Source organism: Lontra canadensis, unplaced genomic scaffold, assembly GCF_010015895.1.
Source record: "Lontra canadensis isolate GAN:19392208 unplaced genomic scaffold, GSC_riverotter_1.0 scaffold25, whole genome shotgun sequence".
Taxonomy (NCBI): Eukaryota; Metazoa; Chordata; class Mammalia; order Carnivora; family Mustelidae; genus Lontra; species Lontra canadensis.
This window is the reverse complement of record NW_022631019.1, coordinates 15176883-15188839: the sequence shown is the minus strand read 5'-3', so window position 1 is coordinate 15188839 and position 11957 is coordinate 15176883.

Here is an 11957-nt window from a genome sequence, read left to right as displayed (position 1 = left end):
AAACTTAACAACTAGGTTCATTCAACCAGTATTTATTAGATCTCTGTCTGTGCCAGGCACTGTTCTAGGAAACGCAGACACAAGTGAATAAAAGATTTCTGTCCTCATGGAGCTGACATTCTAGTTAGGGAGGACATAATAAACAATAAGCTTTATAAGTACGTATTATAGAGTACATTAGAAGATGGTAAGGGAGGGGCGCCTGGGTGGCTCAGTTGGTTAAGCGGCTGACTTTGGCTCAGGTCATGATCCCAGGGTTCTGGGATCGACCCCCATGTCAGACTCCCTGCTCAGAGTGGAACTTGCTTCTTCCTCTCCCACTCCTCCTGCTTGTGTTCCCTCTATCACTGTCTCTCTCTCTCTCTGTCTAATAAATAAATAAAATCTTTGGGGGAAAAAATGGTAAGAGAGTGGATAAAGAACTACGAGGAGCGGGGTGCCTGGGTGGCTCAGTGGGTTAAAGCCTCTGCCTTCAGCTCAGGTCATGGTCCCAGGGTCCTGGGATCAAGCCCCAAATCAGGCTGTCTGCTCCTCGGGGAACCTGCTTCCCCCTCTCTCTCTGCCTACCTCTCTGCCTACTTGTGATCTCTGTCAAATAAATAAATAAAATCTTAAAAAAAAAAAAAAAGAACTATGAGGAGGAACAAGAGTGCAGGTGGAGCAGGTCATGGCAGTAAATAAGATGTTCAAGGGCATGAAGATGACACCAGAGCAAAGATAAAAGGCCAGAGAAAGCCAGCCAGACAATCAGAAGAGAACCTGAGCCGTCTATGTCTGATGCCCCGCCTATGTCTGATGCCCAGGCTTTTGAGCTGTTTTGAGCTATGACATGCCCTCCCAGAACCCATTCTCCCGTCCAAGCCTCATACCTGCCCTGGGTTCCGCCCCAGTCCTAGGTTTACTCTCTAATCCCGCCCTAGCCCCTGACTTCATCCCGTCTGGAGCCTTGCCCTTGCTCCCGCCGGGTCTTCTCTTAGTCCAGTCTTTCAGGCCGTACTAACCCAAGGTGTCCCTTCACATGAACAGCTCCATCCCCAGTTCCAGGTCCCTCCCAGCCATCAGCTTGCAGCTCAGTGCCCTAAGAACTGGCAAGTCCCAGCTGCTCTTAAAGGGAGCTCTCCTCATAAAAGGGGAAGTCCGCTTGTGAGAAACCCCATTGTCCGGGAACAATGTCCCTATTTTGTCCTTTATTTCTAAAAGGACTTGTGAGCAGGCTCTGAGCTCTGAGCTCCCAGCTCTGAACGGGAGCATGTTGCTTCCTATTCTCAGCCCTGGAGAAGGCTGTAGGCCAAAAGGAAGGGTCATGACCATCTCCTGGGGGCTGGATTCCAGGGGCCAGAGAAGATTCAGGCAGGCCGGGTCTTAGCAGTCCCGTGGCATTTTCAGCAAGAGTGAAGCCATCCATAATAAGGAGGAGAAAAGCTGGCTATCCCCAGGATTAGGGAAAGGTTCTCCAAACCACCCCAACACATGGGTTTTTCATCATCTTTGACAGAATCTTCCTTGAAGATTCGTCTGTCCTCCTGCCTGTGCATCGGCCGATCTGTCCATCTCCCTGTCTTCCATGGACACATCTGAGATGGATTTTGGAGATGTTCCCCCTGGAGGCTGCACTGTTTTGGCCTCTCACTTCCTGTCTGATGCAGTTAGGGACCTGAGGATGCTTTAGGGCGTGGACAAAGCATGGTCAACATTGGTAGATGGAGCATTATGAGAAAGCAATCTCACATTCTATTCTTAAAGGCTTAGTAGGTGTCCAGTCCATTTTCTTTTAGTCAAATACATGGACCAGAAACCCAAGCCAGAGACTGCCACATCTTTGTGTCCAGAACATGGCCTATCTCCTGACAACTGGTCTTGGTCTCAGTGCATCCCCCTGCTGTCGGTTTCATGGATGGCCTTCACCTTGTCATCTCAAAGCCATGGAGAGTGTGGAGAGGTACCACTGATTGGCCTCTTGTCCCAAGGCTTCATCCCAGCAGAAGCAAAAGAGTAGGAGTTGGGCGTCTTTGTCCAACAAAGAATGCCTGACAGGATATGCTGGCGAGGGACCTGAGGGGTGTTCCGTTTTATCTTCTGCCAAGGCTCCCACTTCCTGGAGTGTGCTTACACTAAACACAGCTTGACATAGAAAATTCCCCTTTTTTAAAGATTTTTTTTTTAAGATTTTATTTGTTCACTTGACAGACAGAGATCACAAGTAGGCAGAGAGGCAGGCAGAGAGAGAGGAGGAAGCAGGCTCCCCGCCGAGCAGAGAGCCCCATGTGGGGCTCGATCCCAGGACCCTGGGACCATGACCTGAGCCGAAGGCAGAGGCTTTAACCCACTGAGCCACCCAGGTGCCCCGAAAATTCCCCTTTTTGACAAGAATTCTGGACTCACCGTCAACTTGGATTGCAGACCTCAGGTAGAAAGGGCTTCTCTTGGGGCGCTTGGGTGGCTCAGTTAAGTGTTTGCCTTTGGCTCAGGTCATGATCCCAGAGTCCTGGGATGGAGCCCCGCGTGGGGCTCCCTGCTCAGCGAGGGGCCTGCTTCTCCCTCTCCCCCTGTCTGTCACTCTTCCTGCTTGTGCTCTGTCTCTCTCTAATAAATAAATACAATCTTTAAAAGGGGAGGCTCCTTTTAGCAAAACCCTCACACTTCCTTCCCTCCTTTCAAACAGGCCTATTTCCCAGGAATCGTCTCTCCTGCAGGAATTTACTAATAACTGCAAAAAAGGAAAGACCCTTCTAAAATCTTGAAATTTTCCCACGAGTCTCCTTACAGAGCAGCCTTATAGGCACCTGGCTTGAATTCTAAGATTCAACAGATTCCTTTACCACCAGCTATTTAAGAAATGCCAACTTCTCAACCAGGAGTCTGGGGGCCCCCTGTGCTCCCCCTACCTCCTCAGCCTCACAAGCTCTGGGGTCTATTACTCACAACAACCCACTTATGGTCCCAGTTTTTTTATTGACTAGGAAGTTGTAACTGACAGAAAATCCATCTTCTCAGACTGGTTTTGAAAACAGGGAATTCACTGGCACACGGAATGAAAAAGTGTGCCTTCAGAAGAGAAGGTTTTCTTAGTGGCCCAGTGATATAATCAGGACCTGATTTTTCTCTCTTTTTCCATTTCTCAGCTCCTCTCCCTCCTTCTTGACCTGGTCCCATTCTTACCCAGGTCAATGTTACCAATTTACAGAAGTCACCTTTACTCTATCCAAAAAGAGTGGAGATCTATTTCCCCAAAGAGACACAAGTTTTAGGATTGACCACCCTCTATCATGGGCTCCCTAACACAACCTCCACAATGATGGATTCAAGCCGATCCAGGCCCACGGTGGAGGTGGGATGGGATTTGGTTCACCCAATCTGCTCAGAAAGAAGAGGGGAGTGAGTGCTGGTGAGGCAACTCACAAATATGCAGCACCCAGGGGCTTTAGGACTTAGGCAAGTACTCACACGCTCACAATGTATGGAGGATATGGAGGACTTTATACTTGCCAAAGCATTTAGAAGTAAGTAATAAATGTATTTTATTCGTGTAAAGTATGATCTGTTTTAAAATATATAAACCATTTATGTTGATGCTAGAAAGTTTATTTTATGCTTTTTTTTTGAGATTTTATTTATTCATTTGACAGAGAAGGCAAGAGAGCACAAGCAGGGGGAGCGGCAGGCAGAGGGAGAGGGAGATGCAGGCTCCCCACTGAGCATGGAGCTCAGCGCCGTGAGGAGGGGGGACAATCCCAGGACACGGGGATCATGACCAGAGCCAAAGGGAGACACCCAACCGACTAAGCCACCCAGGCAACCCCATGCTAGAAAGTTTAAATGCAAAAGGAAGAAAATAAATCAAAATATTTGTAATCTTATCACACAGAAATATTCCATTTAACACCTTGGTACTTATCTTTCCAGATTTAAAACAAAACAAAAACTCTAAAAAAATGGAATTGTAGGGAGCACCTAGGTGGCCCAGATGGTTAAGCATCTGCCTCCGGCTCAGGTCATGATCTCCAGGTCCTGGGATCGAGCTCCTCATCAGGGTTATAGCTCAGCAGGGAGTCTGCTTCTCTCACTCCCTCTCCCTTTCCCTCTGCTTGTGCTCTCTCTGTCTCACTCTCTCTTAAATGAATAAATAAAATCTTAAAAAAAAAAAAAAAAGAGGGACGCCTGGGTGGCTCAGTTGGTTGGACGACTGCCTTCAGCTCAGGTCATGATCCTGGAGTCCCGGGATCGAGTCCCACATCAGGCTCCCAGCTCCATGGGGAGTCTGCTTCTCCCTCTGACCTTCTCCTCGCTCATGCTCTCTCTCACTGTCTTGCTCTCAAATAAATAAATAAAATCTTTAAAAAAAAAAAAAAAAAAGAATGGGATCATAGGACACACACTAAGGGTCCCTGCTTTCCTCATGTAATAACATAAACATTTTCCCAATCCCTCTTGGGTTTTTAAACCCTCTGGATGCATTATCTCATTTTTGACTCTGGATAGAAGTTATTATGAATGATCCCCTTCTATAGATAATGAAACAGTCTTGGAGAACAAGTCAAGAGCAGGCAGCCAGCACCCAGTTCCTAGCCCCTGACCATGGCCCCTGACAGCCTCCGATTGGGAGAGGAAGGACATGCTACTGCTCATTCATGAAGTAAGTGCTCCTGGAAGGTGAAAGTGACCATGTACCACGCCTCCAGGACAGTTCAGTCTCCTTTCCAGCCTCCTCCTTGGTGGTTCCAGAGGGCTCCAAGCACTCAGAGGAAGGAAAGCCAGTGGTTTAATCTTTACCACCCCAAAGTGCAGTGTCATGGAAACCAGGGACTCCAGACTCTTCCCCTACCTCTAAGGGGTGTTGGGGGGTAGGACAGAGGGCAAACACTTCACCTCAGCTGCCAAATCCCCCAGCTCGCGTTCTTCTGTGTGGGTGCAGGACTGGAGTAAGCATGTGATAGGTGGCCTTGGAAAGCCTGAGCCCCTACCTCCCACCATCTTCCACTGAAAAGGCTATAGGTTAGTGACCCAGAGTCTGAATCAGACTGCCTGGGCTCAGATCTGGTTTCACTAATGTGACCTTGAGCCGGGGAGCAGCGTGACCTGAGTTCCTTCTTCCATGAAATCGGCATAATACATACCACATGGAATTGCTGAGTTTAAGACAATGTATATAAACCCCCTTTGGAAGAGTCTTTGGTACCCCTTATAATGAGCATTCAATAAATATCAGCTATTACTATTATCACTTTATTAGCTACTTGTAATGAGGATTCTAGTGGCAGAGGATAGAAAACCACTCTCGCTGGACTAACAGAAAATATGAATTTACTAAAAAGTTTGTCCGTGACCCAAGGGTAGAGAGGCTGCCAGAAGAAACTGGAGGCAGGGATTTGATCAGTCACTAATCCAAACCACTTCCCTTCCTGAGTTTCTCTTCACCAGCCTCATGATCCTCTCCCTGAGGACCTTCTGCCCCACTTCCTAGTCTTTGCTGCAGGACCTGGCTTCCCCAGAGAGGTCCCTACCAAAGTAGGGCAGTAGGTGCTGTGCAGGTGCCTAGGAGAATCGGATTGGCCCAGCTGAGTCACATGGCCACTCCTGGGCCAATCAACTCTGGGTGGGGGCGGGGCCACAGAGTGCCAACATGGCAGCTCTCCGGGAAACAGGCATGGGGTTGGGAATGGGACTAGATGCCCAGGGGATGGGATTCCCTCGTCCCACATTCTTCCTCGCAAACCACTTTTACTCCTTGATTCTAAAAGTGAGAAGCCATACTCTCGTCCTCACTGTATACTTACATAGAGGGCCTGCTTGCAGTTTCCTTTCCCGTGGGGAAGCCCGGCCGCGGTACCCACCGCTCTAAGTAGCCACCACAGGACACCCCTGCACATGCACATCCCTGGACACAGCTGACTGCATCAGGTTCAGCCAGAACCTAGACGTGTCTCCTAACTCCATCTGAACTAAGAAACTGCGAGGGGAGGGCAGATTCTTCTGCGGGGCTTGTGGAACCGCGTGGATCCAGAGGACGTGGAACACACCTGCGGAGGGAGGAGAAGGGCGCGGTTCCTCAGAGAGAAACCGAGGTAAGAGTGACCTGCCGCCCGAGTCACTGAGCGAGTCGCTGCAGCTCTGCCTCCAGCAGTAGAGGCCTGGCAGAGTTTAGTTTCCTGGGCTCATGGAGATCCCTGGAATTTCCAGCTAACAGCTCACAATTCCCTCTTACTCCAGTTTTTGTTTTGTTACCAAAAATGCCCTACCCAGGAAAATTCACTTCCTCATTTCTCCTTAAGACGAACCAGAAATCATCCAACTTCCTTATTTCTTCAGGGAGAGGAGAGAACCCACACATCCCCTTATTTCTCCTGCTTAAAGCGGGTGGGGGACGTGCAGGCAGGCATGTGCTCATGTGTGTGCCTAGAGAGTGCCGCAGAATCACATCCATTTAAGGACACTCCAAATGCTGGTTCGCACCACAATACTCTTCTTGTCTCCGCATCACCTGATCTTCCCAGGAGGGAGGGGATAGAGAGTAACTTGCCCAAAATGGCCTGTAGACATGAACTTTATGGCCTCCCACCCCAGAGCGTGGGCACTGCATTCCTGAGGGCAGCTGGGGAGGGTCTTCAGGATGGGGGACATTCCCCGGGCCTCAGAGTTGGGCAGGTCATGACACGTCAAAGCAGGGCCAGAGTAGGACTTTCAGAAAACTGCTTCCTCCAAGCACCCTTCTTGGTGCTTCTGCACTAGATACAGAAGCTGATATAGAAGCTACTGTACACCAGGCAACCATTCACGGGCAAACATTCCATCTGCCTGGGAGTGGCTCTCCTTCGCTCTCTTCCTGCCCCACCGTGCCTAAGAATCTCAACCTAGACCTGGTGCCACCCTTAGATCTATTCAGATTCAATGAAGATTTTTTTTAGCACCTACTGTGTGCTAGGACCTGCCTATAATCAAATTATACATGCACTTAGTCCCTCTTTTTTTTATAAATAGGCTCCACAGGAGGTACCTAGGTGCTCAGTCTGTTGGGCATCTGACTCTTGGTTTCTCCTCGGGTCGTGGTCTTGGGGTTGTGGGATGTGGGCTCAGGAGTCTGCTTGAGATTCTCCCTTTCCCTCTGCACCTCTCCCTGCTCACACTCTCTGTCTCTCTAAAGTAAATAAATCAAATCTTTTTTATTTTATTTTATTTTATTTATTTATTTGAGAGAGGGGGTGGGGGAGAGCACAAGCAGGGAGAGTAGCGAAGGAGAAGCAGACACTCCACAGAGCAGGGAGCCCGATGCAGGACTCGATCCCAGGACCCCAGGATCACGACCTGAGCCGAAGGCAGCCAGTTCACTGACTGAGCCACCCAGGTGTCCCAATTAAACAAATCTTTAAAAAAAAAAAAAATGTAAAGTAGACTCCACAGGCAACATGGGGCTTGAACTCATGACCCCAAGATCAAGAGTCACATGCTCTACAGGCAGAGCCAGCCAGATACCCTGAGTCCCTCCTTTTCAGGAACCACTGGTAACACTGAAATCTTATTTATGAAATGACAAGGTGGGACAAGGCATGGGCTAGGTCCCTGCCCTGCTCTCATACACTCTGAGGTGTCTCATCACAGCTCTGTATTATGGTAATGACTGGTAGACTATTTTATTTTATTCTTTTAAAGATTTATTTATTTATTTATTTATTTGCCAGAGAGAGAGAGAGAGAGAGAGAGAGAGGGAGAGAGAGAGAGATCACAAGTAGGCACAGAGGCAGGCAGAGAGAGAGGGGGAAGCAGGTTCCCTGTGGAGCAGAGAGCCCGACACAGGGCTCGATCCCAGAACCCTGATATCATGACCTGAGCCGAAGGCAGAGGCTTAACCCACTGAGCCACCCAGGCGCCCCAACTGTTTTATTTCTTTTTTTTTTTTTAATATTTTATTTATTTATTTGACAGACAGAGATCACAAGTAGGAAGAGAGAGGAGGAAACAAGCTCCCTGCTGAGCAGAGAGCCCGATGCGGGACCCGATCCCAGGACCCTGAGATCATGACCCGAGCCGAAGGCAGAGGCTTAACCCACTGAACCACCCAGGTGCCCATTGACTGTTTTATTTCTTATTCTACACCTGTGTTTCCTGATCTCTCCATGTCCCCAACACAGAGGGTGTGTGTGGAGTAAACTAGGATTGTTTGCTGAGAATCCAGCTAATCTCAGGACAAAAGGCAAGGTCTTTACTGGCTGGCTAAAAGGCTGATGTCAGACTAACAGCACAGAGTGACCCTGACAGGTGACACACCAACATTCTACATTCTGATCCAGGGTGCAGCAGCTGTGGTACTAAGTCATACTCCCACCCTGCCCCTCCCTCCCTTCGCCTGCAGAGTTTAGGATAATAAGGTGCCCAGGACACCAGGAAAGTGTAAGAATCTCCTCTAATCAAACAAAACTCAAGAGCATGGGACATCCGGGTGGCTCAGTCAGTTAAGCATCTGCCTTCAGCTCAGATCATGATCCCGGGGTCCTGAGATCAAGCCCCACGTCAGGCTCCCTGCTCTTTGAGAAGCCTGCTTCTCTTTCTCCCTCTGCCTACTGCTCCCCCTCCTTGAGCTCTCTCTCTCTCTCTGCCAAAGAAAGAAAGAAAGAGAGAAAGGAAAGAGAGAGAAAGAAGGAAAATCTTAAAAAAAAAAAAAAAAAGCAAGAACAGAAGTCCATCTTGACAGTCTTACTCAGAACTTTGCCATAAATAAATTTAAAATACAGAAGTATAGGGGCATCTGGGTGGCTCAGTTGGCTGGGCATCTGCCTTTTGTTCAGGTCATGATCCTGGGGTCCTGGGACTAAGCCCCGCATTGGGCTCCATTCTCAGCAGGGGAGTCTGTTTCTCCCTCTTCCTGCTCATGTTCTCTCTCTCACTCTCTCTCTCAAATAAATAAATAAAATCTTTAAAAAATGAAATAAAATACAGAAGTATTAACTAGTTCTAATTTTGGTATACCTATTAGGTATATATTTGTAAATATATACATTTATAAATATATTTGTATTTCTAATCTCATGATGAGAGGTTGGTAAGGGACACCACGGTGCTCAGGTATTTAAAGGTGTCAAGTGAGTCCTAATGCTGGAAGTCAGGTCCCTAACCTTGGGACTGGTGGCCTCAAGTCTGTCATCTTTCTCTCAGTGGGAGGACTTGACTGTTTTCTTATCACCGTCTGTTAAAATATCTTAAGACCTTAGTTGCAAAACAATGCTCAACTCACACGATATCTACTGAGTCCAAGTAGTTCTGTTTATATTGTTTTTTCCCCAGGGGAGGGGTGGGAGGGAGGATAACAGTCCCCATAGAAAACAATAACAAAATTCTTAATTATTTTTTTAATCCCAAGCTGGTCCTTTGTCGCTTGATCTTGGACCAAAAGAAAAATACTCTAATCTCTAGGGCATTTTGGGAAAAGGTGGGACATGGATTCCACAATATAGTTTTGAGTCTATGACACTAGCTGGAGACAGTGTGTTACCTCTTGCTTACCCCTAGAGAGCTGTTGGCATGATGTACGTCAGCACCATTTTCCTACTGGCTGATAGATTCTTCGAGGAGATGCACTTGTTTTTTTTTTAACTCCCATCAATTTATTTTAGAATTAAATCTCTGTTGTTGATGGAGAACCAACCTCATTGGCCCTGAATAGAAGGTAACCGTGACCATAGTTTGAGTGAATGCTAGCTTGAATCTGTTATCTGCCAAAGACTGTGAGCCATTGGTAGGGAGGTATTGAAGATACCTTTTTTTTTTTTTTCCAAGATTTTATTTATTTATTTGACAGACAGAGATCACAAGTAGGCAGAGAGGCAGGCAGGGGCAGGGGGTAGGGGGAAGCAGGCTCCCTGCTGAGCAGAGAGCCCGATGTGGGGCTCGATCCCAGGACCCCGGGATCATGACCTGAGCCTAAGGCAGAGGCTTTAACCCACTGAGCCACCCAGGCGCCCCCATATTGAAGATATCTTAATAGATTGATAGAGTGAGATAAAATTGAAGAAGGAAGGCCTTCTCAATATGTGATTCGGGGTTACTTAAGGCCACAATCTGGGTATCACCTCAAGTAGTTTCCTACTCTGGGTTCTATGAGGCTGTGAGCTCCCTGAGGGAGAGTGGTAGGTGGATGTCCTGTGTTACTATGGCAGCCCCTGGCCAGCTCTTCCCTTGGAAGTCCAGTTTGCTAAGGGGTTAGGGAGCCTGTGCAGAAGAGTGGGAGCAGAGTTTCACTATCTTGAACTGCTCCTGGGTCCTGGGGTCTTACAAGCAATATGGGACTAGGATCTTGCATCACCCTAGTTCGAACCAGATGGCAGCATGAGGCAGAGCTCTTCTCTGGGAGCTCAGTGCCCAACACAATCCCGGAACTGACCTGTTGATATTTGTAATTCTCAAAGAACAATAATTTCTTGCTGCCTCTCCCATGGCCCCTGGCCAGTGTGTGCTTTCTCCCTGTGTTCAGCATTCAGTGCTAATTACCTTTAGGGGCAAATTGCCAAGGGCTTGAATGGGATGTAATTATTTTCCCAGTTTAGGAATTTCATCCCCTCCCCATCCTTGGGTGGAGGGGTGCTTTGAAATTCAACTTTGCCAATTATATCAGCATCAGTTTCACTTTGTTCAAATCCCTGAAGCCTGAGGGTTTTCAGAACCAACCTGGGTCTCTTTGTTCCGATACCTAGTTTCTCTCTTGCCTGAAGGGTTGGACAGCCAAGTTGGAACCACACCTTTGTCAGTGGCTGGCTGTGTGTCCTTGAGCCGGAGAAGTCCTGCCTTCCCTGAACTTCAAATGGGAATTCCTTCACTCTTCAAGTCAATCCAGTAAGTAAATGCTCACAATAGCTGTAAAGGTATTCCTGGCACATAGTAGGTCTTCAGAAAAGTTCACTTTTCCTTTCCTTTCTGTCCTGACACGTAGGCTTTCCCAAGTGAGGAAGGGACCACCATTCCCAGTTTGATCCGTGAAGCTGAGGGAGACACCTGCGAGTGAGTGGGTAAAGCATCCCCTCCGTGGCCCCCACATTCAGATGCTAGGCCAGCCTCATCAGTTATTGAGCACCTACTGTATGCCAGGCCCCGCACACTGTCAGCCGGGTGGTTGCTGCCCAGAATAGTTCTTTGCTTGCAGGAAGCAGTTTCTTTGCTTCATTCTTGCTGGCTCTGTCTTCTATATGAGGTATGAAATCCTTTCCAGAATGCCCAGACATGGATGTTCCCAGATCTTAAGCAATCGAGTATTTCTAACCACCACCTCCACTCCCTGTCACACACACACTAGCTGGAATTTTCCTCCGGATCAGCGGGTGCTCTGCTCAGAACAGCATCACTACCCTGTCCCACCCCACCCAGCTGTCTGGCCGAAACCAGTCTCTCTACCTAAAAGAACTCAGTGGAGATAACAGGAGATAACTTCTCCCTGCCACCTCAGTCCTGGTCCCCTGAGTTCCTGTCTCACTGGCATTGCCTTTCAGCCATGGTCACACCAGAAACCTGACTGTCCTCCTTGTCTCTCCCTCCCTGTGTCCAGACCATCTCCAGCTCCTCTTTGCTTTACATGATAAATCCCTAAGTATTTCTAAATTCTGACCACTCCCCTCCATCTCCCCACCCACCATTCTACTCAGAGCAACCACCGCCCCACCAGGATGACTGCAAGGCTTCCCCATGGTCTCAGGGTTTAACACTGCTCTCTGCTCTCTCTTCTAGAGATTTTATTTATTTGTCAGAGAGGGAGAGAGCACAAGCAGGCAGCGTGGCAGGCAGAGGCAGAGAGAAGCAAGCTCCCTGCTGAGTAAGGAGCCCCATGCGGGGCTCGATCCGAGGACCCTGGGATCATGACTGAGCTAAAGGCAGCAGCTTAACCGACTAGGCCATCCAGACGTCCCCTGCTCTCTCTTCTAAAGGCAGACCTGATCCCATCCTGCTCCTACCTCCATCCCTGCCAAAAAGCCATCCATAGG